At 35.9% G+C, this 8114-nt stretch overlaps 1 protein-coding gene across 10 annotated transcripts in view; it reads left to right on the top strand.

The window, feature by feature from the left end:
* The window catches only part of LOC107626282 (putative disease resistance RPP13-like protein 1), a 63668-nt gene that overhangs the window by 46412 nt on the left and 9142 nt on the right, over nucleotides 1–8114 (top strand). The gene's annotated exons all lie outside the window — the stretch shown is intronic.

Below are 8114 nucleotides of genomic sequence, written 5' to 3'. Positions count from 1 at the left end.
TCCCGGCGGCCAGAGGTGCAGTGGCGCTTCCGGCAGCGGCGAGCCACTCCAGCATCCCCTTGTGCAAGCTCTCTTCCTCCGGCAGCGACCCAGACGGCGGCGGTGAGCTCGTCGCAGTAGCTCCCCCGACAGCCAGCCCTCCAACACGACAACAACACAAAGGCTTCGCTCTCTCTCCTCGCGTTCGCCTCTTTCTCTCTCCTCCATTGTTGTTGATGACGGCGGCAACTGGCAGCAAGGTGTGGCGGGTTCGGCGGCTCAGTGGGGAGGGCAGTGGCAGGACACGCAGCGGCGGTCCTCTCTTCTCCCTCGCAGCGCAGCTCTCCCTCCATTCTTTTCTTCTTTATTCATGTGATTTGTGTGTGTGTTGTGAGTGAAGAAGGGGGTTTGGGGAGGGTGACGGCTAGTGAGGACTGAGGGTTGAGAGAGAGTGTTTTTTTTTTGTGATTAGGGTTAGGGAAAAGGAAAAGGAAGAGTGGCCCACAATTTTTTTTATAAGTTATTACAAAATGGCTATACAGTTCTTGCTCGAAGAGGTGAGTGTGAAGGAGGAGGACTTGAAGGTGGTCTTAGCAAATAAAATGATGGTTGAATGGATAGAAGGAAAAATTGAGACCAATTGGGAGAACCGGTTCTTGAGAAACAAAGTAATAGATATGAAGGTGTTGTTCAAGAATTTACAGGTGAAGTGTAGAACTGAAAATGAATTTAAAGACAAGCGAAGATGGGAACAAGAGGCAATGAAGAAAGCATATAGCTGGGTGGAATGGGTGCAATAAGGAAACAGTACACAAACACACTCTCTCAACCTTCAGTCCCCGTCACTCGTAGCCAAAGAAAGAATGGAACGAGAAGATAGGGAGGAATGAGGAAAGAACATGGGAAGAAGAGGAAAGAAAGAAAGAAAAAGGAGAGGAAGATGGCGACGGTGTAGGGGAAACCATTGAGCCACCGTAGCTGAGAAGAGGAGACAATGAGAGACAGAGAGGGAGGGTTTGAGCTCGGTGGTGAAGAAGGGAGGTGCCGCTGTGTCGTCGGAGCACGTCGTTGCTTGCGCTCTGTTGTCGGTGTCGCCGCCAGAAGCCCTAGCCTTGTCATCCCTTAATCTGATCGCTGCAGCTGCCGAGAAGGGTGGTGGTTGCTGCACCTCTGTTGTCATTGTCGTGTGATGTTGCTGCTGCTTGTTTTGGGTCGATGTATTTTGTTCGACCTTGCTTCCTGTCTTATTTGGGACCATTCTCCCAGGTTGAAACTACCACCTTCAACCCTCACTTGGATTCTAACTTCTAATCTCTATATTGATGGCATTCCGGTGTTGGTCTTGGGTCTTTTAGGACTAATTTGTGATTAGACTTTATATTTATAACCGCTAATCTTTTACTTTATGCTATTATGAGTTTTAATTATATTTATAAAATTATTATTGAAGAACTCTGAATTGATTAGAATAATTGATTTATTATAGTTGAATAATTATTTTTATGAAACTTTTATTTTATTTTAGAATATTTAATTTTACTCGAATATATACTTTTGAAGCATTGAAGTATTTGTTGGTACTCCCTTACTTTGAAATTGTGAAATATGTTTGAAATTTCGTATGAGTGAAAAAGTATGATTGGAAAAGATTTCTAATGATAAAGTATCGTCTGATTTGATTTGATTCGATACTTTATATATTTGAAAGATTAAATATTTGGGAGGCTCGTATTAGAAAACCGTAATGATGTTAATTTAGATGCATCTAACTCAGAACCTGCTAGCAGAGGTGTTGCTAGCCTAACCTATAGGTTAGGCGTTAGATCCATTATTCTCTTAGAACACACAAGAGGAAAGGGCTACCCATAGAGGTGGAGCCAGCCTAACGTATAGGTTAGGCGTTAGATCCATTATTCTCTTAGAACACACAAGAGGAAAGGGCTACCCATAGAGGTGGAGCCGTCTAAGTGTGGACTTTTGATTTGATTTTTGTATGAAACTCCCTTATTGATTCACTTATTCATATAAATTATTATGTTCTAAATAAAATTATTTTTAGGATAATGTTTATATGGTCTTATGTGAATTATAGATGTACTGTCTAATTAATGAGTTACAAAACTTACTCCGTTTTTTTCTAAAAATATTTTTCAGGAATAAATACTTGAATATTTGAGTCTTTCTGTTCAAGAGTAATGATCTGCAATAGGTACCTATTTCTTGTTGAGTACTTAGACGTTATCTGCTCTATATGTCATAGACAAAAGCCATCCATATTTATTTATTTTTATCTTTTGTTAAAAATATGTAATTATTCATTCTAGAACTTGTAAATTTATACAAAAAAAAATATTTGTAACCTTATTTATCTCATATTCGAATCTGTTAGACTTGCCAGGGGACAATTTCCCTTAGCTCCAGTCATAGCTCATTTTGGACCTTGACAGAATGATTATTTGACGTTCAGTGCATGACTGTTTCTCTCCCCGTTAAGGGTCGAGTTGTAATAAACTGATCTGAAATAAAGAAGCAACTGAAATTTCATGTTAATAATTTCTGACCAAGTTTTTATTCATATGTGGTCTCCTTGCTATTTAAATGTTTTCTTTCCTCCATTACTTGCAAAAGTTAGTTCCTCTTTGCACTTGGCAGCAAATTAATAGCACCAAAAGTTATTTAGGGTAACCTTTTGAAAAACTACTACAAATGCAAAGTTTGTTTTCTGAGTTAATTTTTTAGGCATTTATCATCTTCTTAGTTTTTTATGCTGCAATTCATATGCTAATTTTTAGAATTCATAGTGAAAGAGGCCAATTGAAAGAGAAGCTTACAAACCACTGCCCAAACTTTTACAGTTGAAATCAGAATGTTTAGACTGATAAATAAATTTGGATCAAATAAATATATATTTAAAAAATTAATGAACCCATTGCTTAATTAAAGTGTATTATTGATAACGCCAGAGTTTAGAAATTCCAGTAATTATTTATGTTGAAGCATTATGGAGAAGATGCATTAAACAAATACTATATGATATGTGAAGGAAACATATCTTCAGCTTGGTGTGGAACAAATTATAACAAAAGTATTCTGAAGCAAGTCATGTGAAATTGTCTATTGAACCTGTGAAGGCAATTTTCTTTAGCTAGAAAATTCTTAGTTGTGGTGGATGATGCTGGAATGAAAATTATGATAATTATAATGGACTTCTTAAGCCTTTTTATTTTAATACGGGGTTAAGGGAAGTAAAATTTTTATGATAACTAGGATCAGAAAGGTTATTTCTGTGGTTCAAATTATTCCGCCTCATGAACTAAGTTTGTTGATTGTTGTTTAGTGTTTGCTAATTATGATAATTGTTGTTGTTCTTTTTTCTATTTGACATCTGCCATTGTTTTGTTCTTGTTTAGGATATCATCATTATAATTTAAAAAAAAAAAAAAGAGTCAGATACAATGTTACCTATTATTTGTAATAAGCAAGTGAAATGTTGGTAATTTTCTATATTTCATTTCTTACATACAAGGCATACCTTCTCATACATTGAAATTGCATCTTTTTTCAATTTGTCTTGCTAAGAACTTGTACTTGGATTTTGATAATCTAACTGATATTTAGTCTCAATGCTTATTACAGTATTCTTAATGTAAATTTTGTGATTTCAACTGATTTTTCTTATGTTTCGATTATAAGAAGATAAATTCCAGCATGAGCTAAATGTTCCCTAGAAAGCTACAAACCTGCCACTCATATATATAGGGAACTCGGGACAATATAAATGAAGAGAAGAGTGATTAGTAGATTCCTACAATGATTGAACCCAAAATGTGGTTATATGCCTAATATCAAAGAAATTTCTTTTTTTTTTTCTTAAATCAAAGTCAAGATATATTGATTGTTAAGGCCTTACATAGTGGATGATAAACCTAGTAACGAAATTAGGATGAGATTAGTTTTAGATTGAAAAGTAAATTCAGCTTTCTGTTTTAGATTCTGTTTTTTCTGTTTTGTAATATATTTTTCTGTTTTCTGTTTATATTCTCATCTTAGCTTCTGTTAATTGTTATCTGCTACAAATAGCAACCCTTGATAGAATGTAACAGTTTGATTCCATATTGAATTTGCAATTAAGGAAATTCAGTATTTGCTTCCCTTTCTTCTCTCACAATCATCTTCATCAATTTGACACACCTAGTCTAATAGTCTAATAATCTAAATATCTAATGAATAATTGTAAACTAAGTGTGTAGAAATTTGTGAGTAAATAGCATTATTATATGCTTTAACCCTTTCCTTACTTCAATAGTTTCAGTGTGAGTTGTGAGTGTCAACAGTAATAGCCATCGCTTCATGTAGCTACCAACAAAACAAGCATCCTCCTCCTCCTCCAACTTTGATTGTTTCTTTAACATTATTCTCAGACAAAGCCTTCAACATGGAAATCTTGTAAGCTGCTTCTTTCATTGACCTCCTCTTCTCACTCTGTCTTTAGTGCATAAAAAATCTGCAAGTAATGTTGTAACGTTATACCAACCAGTTGTTTATACATTTTACCAAAATATTTCCTCTAATCTACCAACAAATTAAAAGAGCAGTGATATGCGTGCAGTATAATTTTTATATGTACATGAGAGCATCAATGTCAAGAAGCATTGAACAAATAGTTGAACATGTGAAGGGAACATCTTCCGTTTTGTGAGGACTGAGGAATAAAAGAAACAATAGTATATTCTGTCATGGTGTCACGTGATGAAGAAGGAAGCATGTGCCTATTAAGTATTAACACACTATTGCATTTTGGCATTGCACTTGACATTAAAATTTTCAACAAAAGGAGTATGATTCATTTTTCAAACTATTCTTATTTTAACATGCTATTTACGTAATGTGTATATGAAAAAGAATATCTAACTCTTCAACCTTTACCTGATAGATTAAAAATATTTGTTCAGAATAAAAGAAAATAAAAAGTTAGAAGTTCTACACTTTGTTTATGTAATCTATCATCAGACACAAGATGCTTCATCCAATAGAGATACATACAGATTACTCAGATTTATTACTTCTGTAATCATGTGATTAGCAAAAATCTTAACGTTACACCAACCAATTGTTTATATTTTCTTCATCTCATGTTACAACGTGCAGTGCAAATTTATTTTCATAGAATACATCCAAGAGAGTAAAGACAAGAATCGTGTGAAAGATCTCTTTTCACATGAACGTCTTTGATTGACAAAATCTCCTAACACTTCTCTTAAATATATTATTTATTCAGAAGTTGTTTTAATTTACCTTGAAATACGAAGAACACACCTTAACGAAGTGTTAAACAAATGAAAGGACATGTGAAAACATCATGGAGAAAACAAAAGAACGTTATCAATCAATTAATTATTATTCATCTTTCAGCATTGCACAAATATATAATACCCAGCAAAGAACCTTGTTAATACACTGCAAACTGCAGACACTTGAAATCCCTTGTGCTTGAGCCTTGAGAAGATCAGCTACCTTATAGCAATCTTGCTACAACAACTTTTCTCATAACTTTCCAATCTTTCTTTCTTGTCTTTCTTGTGATCTCATCATCTCCTAAACTTGAGCATCAACCATGGCTGCAAAACTTCAGGGTAGAGCTTATCTATCTTCCTTTGCTGATGCTGTTTTGAACAAGCTCTCTTCACTTGATGTCAACTCAACCCCAGATGCAAGGAAGTTAGCTGACCAGAAGTTGCTTCAAAAGCTGCGGAAGAGTCTCCGTGCCACTCGACCTGTGCTTGATGATGCTGAGCAGAAGCAGATCAGAGACCAAGAAGTGAAGAAATGGCTTGTTGATCTCCAAGATGCTCTCTATTTGGCTGATGATCTTCTGGATGAACTCTCCACTAAAGCTGCCACTGCCACCCCCACCCAAAGGGATCCAGGTAACTTTTCTTCCCAGTGTCACTCTGCTGTTAATTCAATGGTTGAATATAGTGATGATGATGAGATGGAAGTAGTAGATAACATGCAAGACATAGTTGATAAACTAGAGTCTATCGTTGAGGAGAAAGATGTTCTTGGTCTGAAACAAGAGATTTGCTGAAGATCTAGAGGACATATCATGGAGAATTCAGTCATCTCTGGTTGAATCTTCTGATATTTATGGCAGGGACAGTGACAAGGAGGCCATAGTTGAGTGGTTGTTAGATAATACTTGCAATGATAAACTGTCTGTGATCTCTATAGAAGGCATTGGTGGAATCGGAAAAACTACTTTGGCTCAGTGGGTTTACAATGATGCCAGAATGAAGGAGAAGTTTGCCATTAAAGCATGGGTGTGTGTTGCTACAAAATTTGATCCTGTTAATGTTACAAAGGCTATAATAGAGGACATAACCTCTTCTCCTTGTAATAAGGTTAACTTGAATTCACTTCAAACTGAATTGAAGGAAAAGTTAACCGACAAGACATTCTTAATTGTCTTGGATGATGTTTGGGACAATCAGCAAAATTTGTGGGACAATTTTTTAAAGTCTTTTTTGTGTGGGAATAAAGGAAGTAAAATTCTTTTAACTTCTCGTAATAAAAATGTTGATTCTGTAGTGTCAACTACTAATCGACATTACTCACTACACACATTGTCTCCCAATGATTGCTGGTCAATGTTTTTGAAACATTCATCTCTTTCTACTAATTCTACACAATATACAACTCTAGAACAAATTGGTAGAAAAATTGTTAAAAAATGTAAGGGCTTACCTTTGGCTGTGAAGACACTGGGGGGTTTATTGCGCAATAAGTATAATGAAGGAGATTGGGAGAATATATTAGATAGTGAAATTTGGGAACTTTCAGAAGATGATAGTAAGATTGTTCCTGCATTAAGAGTTAGTTATCACTACCTCCCTTCACATTTAAAGCGGTGCTTTGTTTATTGCTCATTATATCCTGAGGATCATCAATTTGGCAAAGATGAATTAATGTTGCTATGGATGGCTGAAGATCTTTTACAACCAATGGGAAACAACACATTAGAAAATATTGGTTGTGCATATTTTGATGAATTAGTTGCAAGATCATTTTTTCAACCGTCTAGTACTGATATTAACTTATTCGTAATGCATGATCTCATGCATGATCTAGCAACATCTTTCGCTGGGAAATTCCATTTCAAAGTCAAAGAAATTGGAAACCCACAAAAGATTTTCAGCATAACTCGTCATTTGTCATATACTGAAAATCTTGGCGATCTAGTCTCAAGAATAATTGGAGAGGCTTATAATGGAGCAATGCATATGAGAACATTTCTACAGTGTCATTTGCATTCAATTTGTGGTGAAAGTGATTTGCTGTTGCTGCTGCAATTGAGATGCCTAAGAGTTTTATCATTTAAAGGCTTTAATATTCTATCATTACCTGATTCCATAGGAGAATTAATCCATTTGCGTTATTTAGATCTCACTTTTACACCTGTTGTGAGATTGCCTGAGTCATTGTGTAAATTATACAATCTCCAAACCTTGAAGTTGAGGAGATGTTATAAATTAGAGAAGCTTCCTAGCAACATGCAAGATCTTGTGAACTTGCGCCACCTTGATATTGAAGGAGCTTCGTGTTTGAAAGAGATGCCAAAGAGAATGAGTAAGTTAAAACACTTGAATTTATTAGGAGACTACATTGTCGGAAAGCATGAGGAGAATGGGATAAAAGAATTAGGAACACTTGACAATCTTCATGGCTCATTCTGCATTTCCAACTTGGAGAATGTCAACAATAGCGGAGAAGCTTCGGAGGCAAAGATGGGCAACAAGAAGCACATCAACATTTTAAAACTGAAATGGCTTCCACATGGCGATGGTGATAATGTTGATGTTGAAAGTGAAAGAGATATACTTGACAAGTTACAACCTCACCGGAACTTGAAAGAGTTGTTAATTGATGGTTATAGGGGTGAAATATTCCCCGATTGGTTAGGCCTAGGCCTTTCTTGCTGCTCCAATATTACAAAACTGATTGTGGTTCGTTGTAAAAACTGTTGTGAGCTCCCTTCACTGGGACAGTTACCCTCTCTGCAGGAACTGTATATTTGTGAACTTGATGGGCTGGAGAGAATTGGTTGCGAGTTTTACAAGAACGATAAATCAATTCAG

Source organism: Arachis ipaensis, chromosome B02 (genome assembly GCF_000816755.2).
Source record: "Arachis ipaensis cultivar K30076 chromosome B02, Araip1.1, whole genome shotgun sequence".
In the NCBI taxonomy this organism is placed as follows: domain Eukaryota; kingdom Viridiplantae; phylum Streptophyta; class Magnoliopsida; order Fabales; family Fabaceae; genus Arachis; species Arachis ipaensis.
Note: the sequence above shows the minus strand (reverse complement) of the source record. Positions and strands in the feature narration are given on the sequence as shown.